This window comes from Pan troglodytes, chromosome 19, assembly GCF_028858775.2.
Source record: "Pan troglodytes isolate AG18354 chromosome 19, NHGRI_mPanTro3-v2.0_pri, whole genome shotgun sequence".
In the NCBI taxonomy this organism is placed as follows: domain Eukaryota; kingdom Metazoa; phylum Chordata; class Mammalia; order Primates; family Hominidae; genus Pan; species Pan troglodytes.
This window is the reverse complement of record NC_072417.2, coordinates 40,558,312-40,569,910: the sequence shown is the minus strand read 5'-3', so window position 1 is coordinate 40,569,910 and position 11,599 is coordinate 40,558,312.

Sequence of the window (11,599 nt, the reverse complement as noted above, 5' to 3'; positions counted from 1 at the left end):
AACCTGCTCCTGAATGACTACTGGGTACATAACGAAATGAAGGCAGAAATAAAGATGTTCTTTGAAACCAACGAGAACAAAGACAACATACTAGAATCTCTGGGACGCATTCAAAGCAGTGTGTAGAGGGAAATTTATAGCACTAAATGCCCGCAAGAGAAATCAGGAAAGATCCAAAACTGACACACTAACATCACAATTAAAAGAACTAGAAAAGCAAGAGCAAACACATTCAAAAACTAGCAGAAGGCAAGAAATAACTAAAATCAGAGCAGAACTGAAGGAAATAGAGACACAAAAAACCCTTCAAAAAATTAATGAATCCAGGAGCTGGTTTTTTGAAAGGATCAACAAAATTGATAGACCGCTAGCAAGACTAATAAAGAAAAAAAGAGAAGAATCAAATAGACGCAATAAAAAATGATAAAGGGGATATCACCACCGATCCCACAGAAATACAAACTACCATCAGAGAATACTACAAACACCTTTATGCAAATAAACTAGAAAATCTAGAAGAAATGGATAAATTCATTGACACATACACCCTCCCAAGACTAAACCAGGAAGAAGTTGAATCTCTGAATAGACAAATAACAGGATCTGAAATTGTGGCAATAATCAATAGCTTACCAACCAAAAAGAGTCCAGGACACTATGGATTCACAGCTGAATTCTACCAGAGGTACAAGGAGGAACTGGTACCATTCCTTCTGAAACTATTCCAATCAACAGAAATAGAGGGAATCCTCCCTAACTCATTTTATGAGGCCAGCATCATCCTGATACCAAAGCCGGGCAGAGACACAATGAACAAAGAGAATTTTAGACCGATATCCTTGATGAACATTGATGCAAAAATCCTCAATAAAATACTGGCAAACCGAATCCAGCAGCACATCAAAAAGCTTATCCACCATGATCGAGTGGGCTTCATCCCTGGGAGGCAAGACTGGTTCAATATACGCAAATCAATAAATGTAATCCAGCATACAAACAGAACCAAAGACAAAAACCACATGATTATCTCAATAGATGCAGAAAAGGCCTTTGACAAAATTCCACAACACTTCATGCTAAAAACTCAGAACAAATTAGGTATTGATGGGACGTATGTCAAAATAATAAGAGCTATCTATGACAAACCCTCAGCCAATAACATACTGAATGGGCAAAAACTGGAAGCATTCCCTTTGAAAACTGGCACAAGACAGGGATGCCCTCTCTCACCACTCCTATTCAACATAGTGTTGGAAGTTCTGGCCAGGGCAGTTAGGCAGGAGAAGGAAATAAAGGGTATTCAATTAGGAAAAGAGGACGTCAAATTGTCCCCATTTGCAGATGACATGATTGTATATCTAGAAAACCCCATTGTCTCGGTCCAAAATCTCCTTAAGCTGATAAGCAACTTCAGCAAAGTCTCAGGATACAAAATCAATGTACAAAAATCACAAGCATTCTTATATACCAACAACAGACAAACAGAGAGCCAAATCATGAGTGAGCTCCCATTCACAATTGCTTCAAAGAGACTAAAATACTTAGGAATCCAACTTAAAAGGGATGTGAAGGACCTCTTCAAGGAGAACTACAAACCACTGCTCAAGGAAATAAAAGAGGATACAAACAAATGGAAGAACATTCCATGCTCATGGGTAGGAAGAATCAATATGGTGAAAATGGCCATACAGCCCAAGGTAATTTACAGATTCAATGCCATCCCCATCAAGGTACCAATGCCTTTCTTCACAGAATTGGAAAAAACTACTTTAAAGTTCATATGGAACCAAAAAAGATCCTGCATCACCAAGTCAATCCTAAGCCAAAAGAACAAAGCTGGAGGCATCACACTACCTGACTTCAAACTATACTACAAGGCTACAGTAACCAAAACAACATGGTGCTGGTACCAAAACAGAGATATAGATCAATGAAACAGAACAGAGCCCTCAGAAATAACGCCGCATTATCTACAACTATCTGATCTTTGACAAACCTGACAAAAACAAGCAATGGGGAAAGGATTCCCTATTTAATAAGTGGTGCTGGGAAAACTGGCTAGCCATATGTAGAAAGCTGAAACTGGATCCCTTCCTTACACCTTATACAAAAATCAATTCAAGATGGATTAAAGACTTAAACGTTAGACCTAAAACCATAAAAACCCTAGAAGAAAACCTAGGTATTACCATTCAGGACATAGGCATGGGCAAGGACTTCATGTCTAAAACACCAAAAGCAATGGCAACAAAAGACAAAATTGACAAATGGGATCTCATTAAACTAAAGAGCTTCTGCACAGCAAAAGAAACTACCATCAGAGTGAACAGGCAACCTACAAAATGGGAGAATATTTTCACAACCTACTCATCTGACACAGGGCTAATATCCAGAATCTACAATGAACTCAAACAAATTTACAAGAAAAAAACAAACAACCCCATCAAAAAGTGGGCAAAGGACATGAACAGGCACTTCTCAAAAGAAGACATTTATGCAGCCAAAAAACACACGGAAAAATGCTCACCATCACTGGCCATCAGAGAAATGCAAATCAAAACCACAATGAGGTACCATCTTACACCAGTTAGAATGGCAATCATTAAAAAGTCAGGAAACAACAGGTGCTGGAGAGGATGTGGAGAAATAGGAACACTTTTACACTGTTGGTGGGACTGTAAACTAGTTCAACCATTGTGGAAGTCAGCGTGGTGATTCCTCAGGGATCTAGAACTAGAAATACAATTTGACCCGGCTATCTCATTACTGGGTATATACCCAAAGACTATAAATCATGCTGCTATAAAGACACATGCACACATATGTTTACTGCAGCATTATTCACAATAACAAAGACTTGGAACCAACCCAAATGTCCAACAATGATAGACTGGACTAAGAAAATGTGGCACATATACACCATGGAATACTATGCAACCATAAAAAATGATGAGTTCATGGCCTTTGTAGGGACATGGATGAAATTGGAAATCATCATTCTCAGTAAACTATCGCAAGAATAAAAAACCAAACACCGCATATTCTCACTCATAGGTGGGAATTGAACAATGAGATCACATGGACACAGGAAGGGGAACATCACACTCTGGGGACTGTGGTGGGGTGGGGGGAGTGGGGAGGGATGGCATTGGGAGATATACCTAATGCTAAATGACGAGTTAGTGGGTGCAGTGCACCAGCAAGGCACATGTATACATATGTAACTAACCTGCACATTGTGCACATGTACCCTAAAACTTAAAGTATAATAACAAATAAATAAAATAAACTTTAAAATAGGCAAAAGACTTGAATAGTAGGTGAGGCATGGTGGAGCCATGTAATTCCAGCAGTTTGGGAGGCTGAGGCAGGCGGATCACGAGGTGAAGAGATCGAGGCCATCCTGGCCAACATGGTGAAATGCTGTCTCTACTAAAAATGCAAAAATTAGCTGGGCTTGGTGGCATGCAACTGTAGTCCCAGCTCTTCTCGGCAGGCTGAGGCACAAGAATCATTTGAACCCAGGAGGTGGAGGCTGCAGTGAGCCAAGATCATGCCACTGCACTCCAGGCAGGTGACACAGCAAGACTCCATCTCAAAAAAAAAAAAAGACTTGAATAGTAATTCCACCAAAGATATACAAATGGCCAATAAGCACATAGGAAGATGTTCAAAATCATTAGTTATTAGGGAAAGAAAATCAATCCTAAAATGAGACATCACATCACACCTACTAGAATGGCTATAATAATTAAAAGACAACAAGTGCTGGTGAAGAAGTGGAGAAATTAGAACCCTTGAATATTCTCGGTAGGAATGTATAACGGTACAGTCACTCTGAAAAAGTCTGGAAGTTTCTCAAAATGTTAAACATAGAATTACCATATGACTAAGCAATTCCACTCCCAGGTGTATACCCAAAAGAACTGAAAAAAATGAACTCAGAAACATGCTGAGTGCTGATGTGCAAGTGTTGATGTTGGCTGGGGACAAGAGAAGAAAGGAAAGTCCAAGGACAGTATTCACTGCAGTATTAATCACAGTAACCAAAAGGTGGACACACCCCAGGTGTCCATCCTTAGATGAAGGGATAAACAAAATGTGACATATACATGCAGTGGAATATTACTCAACCATGACAAAGAATGAAGTTCTGATCAATGCTATCAGATATATTGTTACAACCTGGCTGAACCTCCAAAACATTAGGCTAAGTGAAGTAAGCCACACATAAAAGGGCAAGTATTGCATTATTCCTTTCATGTGAGGAACCCAAATAAGCAAATTCATAGAAACAAAAATTACATTAAGAAGTTACCAGGGTATCAGGGAGGAGAGAATGGAAAGTTATTGCTTATTGGGTACGGAATTTCTTTTTGGGATGATGGAAAATTCTGGAAATACATAGTGATGATGGTTGTAAACCTTGTGAATGTAATTAAATGACCACTGAACTTTACACATTTTAAATCAATCCTTTCTAAAAACCAGAGAAATGGAATGGCATATATTACTTATCAAAGGCTGTGCTGGATACATTATAGCCATTATCTTACTGAGCTTCAGGAATGTCTGTGAGGTGGGAGCTCAGAATGGCCAAGTATTTTTTTTTCTCACAGCTAGGAACAGGCAGTAAATTTTTTCACTAGACAATAGATACTTTTCTACATAAGGGCCAAGGATCATCTGCCAGGGTTATTTAATACAAAGGAGATTTTCACATTAGAAAGCAGATTATTAATACAACCGATAATAATAGTAGCATGCCCTTTGCACACATTATCTCCTTAATCCTCACGAATACAAAAGAAAGAACCTAAGACATCAGAGAGCCACTTAGGCTTAAGAATGCAAGTTGCCCCTAATATGCATCCTCTGTCCTTAAAGACCTGAGCTACTAACATGGAAAAGATTGAAAAACACTGCCTTCAGGTATGAATAAACATATATTACATCTCAGTGAGAATGCATCACTTAGGGGCAAGGGAAGCAGATGCTTATCTATTTTGTCTTATCTACTGATAACTAAATTCAGAAATTGTAATAGAATACAAATGTTATAAATATATTTTCTCTTAATTTTTAAAGAGCAATGGTTACAGTCTGAAAAACTGTCATTCAGCAACTAGTATTCAAAAGTGCCATACTGAGGCGAAATCTTTTTGGTTTTCAGTATCTAGCTTTATCATGTCACAATTACCTTCAGATTCTTTTTCCACTTATATTGCAAAAATGCAAATGAACTCAAAACTCTAGGTAAATCTATAAACCTATACCTATGAATCAACCTTTAATTCATTAAAAAATATACTTTCTCTACACACACTTTCTTTCCCTTTTTTATGTGCATTATCTTATTTAATCCTCAAAGCAATCCTCTGAGTTAGGAGATTTTTTTTTTAAAGGGATACATGTGCAGAAAGTGCAGGTTTGTTACATAGGTATACATGTGCCATGGTGGTTTGCTGCACCCATCAACCTGTCATCTACATTAGGTATTTCTCCTCATGTTATCCCTCCCCTAGCCCCCCACCCCCCATAGGCCACAGTGTGTGATGTTTCCCTCCCTGTGTCCATGTGTTCTCATTGTTCAACTCCCACCTCTGTGTGAGAACATGCAGTGTTTGGTTTCCTGTTCTTGTGTTAAGTTTGCTGAGAATGATGGTTTCCAGCTTCATCCTGCAAAGGACATGAACTCATCCTTTTTATGGCTGCATAGTATTCCATGGTGTATATGTGCCACATTTTCTGGGAGTGTAAGTTAGTCATTCTTCTTTCTTTAACCTTAAAATTTGAATTTATAGAGCTTTAACTTCTTGACTGTAAAATCAAAAAGAAAAAAGAGATGTGAGGTCAAAGGAAGGAGAGATAGTGAAAAATGGGCCAGTAGTTAAAAAGTAAAATTTTTCAGTAAAGAGTAACAGTTAAGATGGTTGTTCATGTTGTTATTGAAACAAAAGAGGTTTGGTCTAGGTCCTGCTGCTCACCGCACAGAAACCCAATGACAAGTATTGCTAAGGAAGAAGGCTGTAACCTGGTGCTGCAGCCAAGGGGACAGAAGCTCAGTCTCAAATCCATCTCCTTCACTGACTAAAACTAGGAGTCTATTTGGCAGGAAGAAATGTAACAATGTATAAGAAAACAGGAACTAGAGAGGAGCAAGGAAGCATCTGGTACTGTGATCTGGTGAGTTTCAGCTTTTTGATACTTTCTGAAGGTCTTTTTTTGAAGAGGGAAGGCAGATAAATACAAGTTTCAAGCTTTAACAGCAGGGTTAAATTTCTGTATTTATCGTCTATGGGACTATCAGGATGGTTTCAAAGTAAGCAATGATTCTACAGGTCCTTTTTGTTCTTTTAAAATCTGAAATAAACCATTGAATGTATGTTATATGCTAAACCTAAAGAAAATCCATTTCATGTGCTAAAAACCAGAGTAGATCGAAGTAAAAGCTGTTACAAATAGCCTATGAGTATCAAGTTTGGGAACACTATGAAAAATTCCAAAAAAGGTAATCAATTCATAAAACTTACAGATGAACAAGTGAATATTTCAGAATTCTTCTCAGTACTAGGTATCAGCATGACCTTATCAATATTTGCATTACTAACCATACAATAAGAACCTGACTTCTGACTATTCTAAGGTATAAATGTGTACTTTACCTTAAATAGGAAAATGTGTCATGTATCCATTTTGAGATTTAGTACAAGATTCACAGAAGAGAAAACTGATAGCCCTGTATCGATTAAAAGCATTTTTTTTGAGATACAGTTTTGCTCTTGTTGCCTGGGCTGGAGTGATAAGATCTTGGCTCACTGCAACCTCTGCAGCCCAGGTTCAAGTGATCCTCCTGCCTCAGTCTCCTGAGTAGCTGGGATTACAGGTGTCTGCCACCATGCTGGGTTATTTTTTTTATTTTTTTATTTTTATTTTTAGTACAGATGGGATTTCACCATGTTGGCCAGGCTGGTCTTGAACTTCTGACCTCAGATGACCCACCCACCTCAGCCTCCCAAGAGATGGAATCTCACTATGTTGCCCAGGTTGGCCTAGAACTCCCAGGCCCAAGTGATTCTCCCACCTCAGGTTTGAGTGTGGCTGGGACAATAGAGTGCACACCCAGATGAGGGTAATTTTTGTAACAAAGGGAGTTAGGAAACTTTCTATCAGAGAAACCTCAAGTCCCAGATGTTTTCACTGGCATATTTTACCAACTTATTTAAAAAAAAGAATGTAATTAATTCCTAATGTCACAAGCAGTCAATTACTGAAAACTGACTGCTAAAAACATGAAATTCACTTGGACATGGCCTAATATGTGTATACACATATTCACATAATTACAAGCCAGAAGGTTTACTCAAAACACTTTCAGTGCTGTTTAAACCTGATAAAGCTATCCTTTGAGAGAAAATAAACCTTATTAGGCAATTGCAAATTAAAACCACAATGAGGAATCACTGCATATCAACTTAAGAGGGTAAAAATAAGATTCACCTTACCAAGTATTCAGAAGAATGTCAACCAAAAATCTCATACCCTGATGATGAAAATGTAAAATAATGCAGGCACTTTGGAAAAGTTTGGCATTTCCTTCAAAAGTTATATACCTACCATAGATCCCAGCTATTCCATTCCCAGATATCTACTCAAGAAAAATGAAGGCCTATATCCACAGAAAAACTTGTACACAAACGTTCAGAGTAGCTCTGTTTGCAGTAGCCCCAAACTGGAAGAACCGAAATGTCAATCAATGGACAAAGGGATGAGCAAATTTTGACCTAGATATACAACAGGGTATTAATCAACAACAAAATGGAATCTCCTATTGATACATGCAATACTGTGGATGAATTTCAAAACAATTACGTGACGTAAAAGAAGCCACAATAATCCCCACCCCGTGAAAACAGTCCACATTTTATCATATCATATGATATATATAGGACTTTCTAGAAAATGCAAATTAAGCTAAAACAGAAAATCACCATGTTGCCTGAATACTGGGCAGGGTCATGAATTACAAGGGGACACGAGAAAACTTTTGGGGGTATGGATATTTCATTATCTCAGTTGCAGTGAAGATGGTTTATTAGGTATGTACATGTCAAAACTAACTCGGTTTTATACTTTAAATGTTTAATTTACTGCAATTATGCATTGATAAAAAATAAGCTGACTATATCTGCATTTGCCTATAGGTTTATTTTATTTTGCAACACTAGAAACTGGGATTGAATTCTAAATTGTGCCACAACTTCTGCTTATGCTTTTACGAACATGAATGACTACTTTATATATCCCCTGAATTGTGTGAATTGACCTTATATCCACATTTTTAAAATGTTTTATCCCAGTGACTTATTTACAAATATAGATGTCCATCAAGAACTAATCGATAAAATACTACTTAAGAAGTTAAAGCAACTGATAAACTTTAATTTTAACCACAAATATTTTTTAGGAAAAATATTGCGTTAACCCTTATTACCTTGAATGTGATATAAATCATAATCAGGATCTCCTGATTCTTCCTTTACTGTCACAGCTGCCACTTCCAGGGAAATGCCTATAAAAGCAAATTAAATTATATGATTGCATGTCAGGGATTTCAGCTACATTGTGTAGGGAAATCCTCTCCATGCTCCCTATAAATACAGCAATGAATACCCATTTTAGATAAAGAATTTAAAAGTCTTTGAAAGGACAAAAGTTTGCTAGGTAACAGAGTGTAGGAATCACCTATAGTCCCAACCAAGACAAAGTTTTAATCACTCATTATTATTCTGCAATTATTTGCTGCTAATTTTTTTCTCCAGCAAATTCTTATCTTTAGAATTAAAGAAAATTTAGTCACAATCCATGTTCACTGAATATTAAAAATACTATTATAAACCATTGAAAAACACTTACATACATCAGTTTTAATAACTCAATATTCCAGAGCAGAGATGGTATAATTTTTGGCAATTTCAATAATAAGATACAATGTTTTCTTTTCTCCTCATAAATCCCTTTTATTAACAAGAGGACAAAGCACACCTTTCTGCATAAAGCTTTGCCCACATTTAGGACAGGTAATTTGAAGCAGACCTTTGTGGCCAGATACAAAAGAGTGCATATTGGGTAACTCCTCTCATTTGAAGGTCAAAATAGGCAAATGAAATCTTTGTTATTGAATATCTAGGCTGGGTGTGGTGGTTAATGCCTGCAATTCTAGTACTTTGGGAGGCCAAAGCAAGCAAATCACCTGAGGTCAGGAGTTCAAGACCAAGGCCAACATGGTGAAACCCTGTCTCTACTAAAAATACAAAAATGTAGCTGGGCGTGGTGGCACATGCCTGTAGTTCCAGCTACTCGGGAGGCTGAAGCAGAAGAATGGCGCGAAACCCCGAGGTGGAGCTTGCAGTGAGGGGAGATTGTGCCACTGTGCTGCAGCCTGGGTGACAGACTGAGACTCTGTCTCAAAAAAAAAACTAAAAATATTAATGTAAGGGTAGCAAACTAAATAAGGAACACATTTTTGTGCAACAGCAGATTAGAAAGACTATAGTTAACAACAATGCATTGTACATTCCAAATTAGAAGAGAGGACTAGAGATAGAATCTTGCTCTGCTGCCCAGGCTGGAGTGCAATGGTGTAATCCTAGCTCACTTCAGCCTCCAATTCCTGGACCCAAGTGACCCTCTAGCCTCAGCCTCCTGAGTAGCTGAGATTACAGACATGCACCATCACACCTGTCTAATTTTTGTATTTTTTATAGAGGTGGGGTTTTGCCATGTTGCCCAGGCTGGTCTCTTAACTCCTTTGCTCCAGCAATCCACATGCCACAGCCTGCTGAGACTATAGGCATGAGTCATCACACTGAGCCATAAGATATTTTTTGAACTCATGTGAAAGCATAGTTAAAAGCCCCACAATGCCAGGATCTGCAACAGTGAGAATTCAGATATAACAGAACTGACAACTGGCTCCCATCCTCTGCAAGAGGTTAAGCCCAGAGACATCAGTGATTTTTCAAAAATGTAAAATTGTGTTTCATATGATAAAAATTTTTGGACTCCACATATAACCTAAAGATGGGTTACATAGCTTAAAGGAACATATAAGCTATAAATCCCTTAATACATAAACTAGTGCCAGGAACAGTGCTGCATGCTTGTCATCCTAGCACTTTGAGAGGCCAAGTTGAGTGGATTACTTGAGCCCATGAGTTGATTTTTGAAAAATGTTTTATGGCAAGTAAGCAGAGAAGGAATGGTCTTTTCAACAGATGCTGCGGGTACATCACATGCAAAATGATGACTTTAAACTCTTACCTCACAATATGTGCAAAAAATAACTCACAATGGATCTGACCCCCAAACATAAGAGATAAAACTATAAATTTCAGGAAGAAAATCTAAGTCTAAACCTTTGTGACCTTAGGTTGGACAAAGATTCTCTAGATACAACACCAAGAGGGCAGTAATAAAAGAAAACCTGAAAAACTGAATTTCACCAAAGCAAAAGCTTTTGAGCTATAAGGGACACCATGAAGAAAATGAAACAACTAGCCAGACAGAAACAATATGTGCAGAATCTTATTTCTGATAAAAGACTTGTATCCAGAACATATCGAGAACTCTTGTAACTCGTAAAAGAAGAAAAACACAATTTTTAAATGGGCAGACACTTACATAGACATGTCACCCCCCCCCACCCAAAAAAAAGTAAAACAAAATAAAATCTTCATGCCTTTGGGTTAAGCATTGGTTTCTTAAATATGAAGTCATGGCCGGATGCAGTGGCTCACGCCTGTAATCCCACCACTTTGGGAGGCCGAGGCAGGTGGATCACGATGTCAGGAGATGGAGACCATCCTGGCTAATACAGTGAAACCCCATCTCTACTAAAAATAGAAAAACTTAGCCGGGCGTGGTGGCACATGCCTGTAGTCCCAGCTACTTGGGAGGCTGAGGCAGGAGAATCACTTGAACTCAGGAGGCAGAGGTTGCATTGAGCCGAGATCATGCCACTGCACTCCAGCCTGGGTGACAGAGTGAGACTCTGTCTCAAAAAACAAAACAAAACAAAACAAACAAAAAAAGAAGTCAAAGGCACAAGTGCCAAGAGAATAATCTAGTTTCTATCAAAATTAAAAACTTTTCTGCCTCAAAACAATACTACCAAGCAAGGGAGAAGACAATTTATATATTAAGAATAATGTAGAATTATTAGAATTGGAGAAAATATTTCCAAATCCTACACCACAGCCTGCATGAAAGTGTGACATCCTGTCTCACATGCAAATTTTTTTTAAATCATCAATCAATTAGGTACTTATATCAAGACTATGTAAAAAACTCTTGTGACTCAATAATAAAAAGACAAACCCAATTTTAAAATGTGAAGAAGATCTAAATAGACATTATTCCAAAAAACATACATAAATGACCAATAGGCACATTGAAAGATAACACAAACCTATAATCCAAGCACTTTGGGAAGCCTAGGCAGGTGGATTGCTTGAGCCAAGGAGTGTGACACCAGCCTGGACAATATGAGGAAACCCCATCTCTACAAAAAAAAAAAAAAAAATTCAAAAATTAGCCA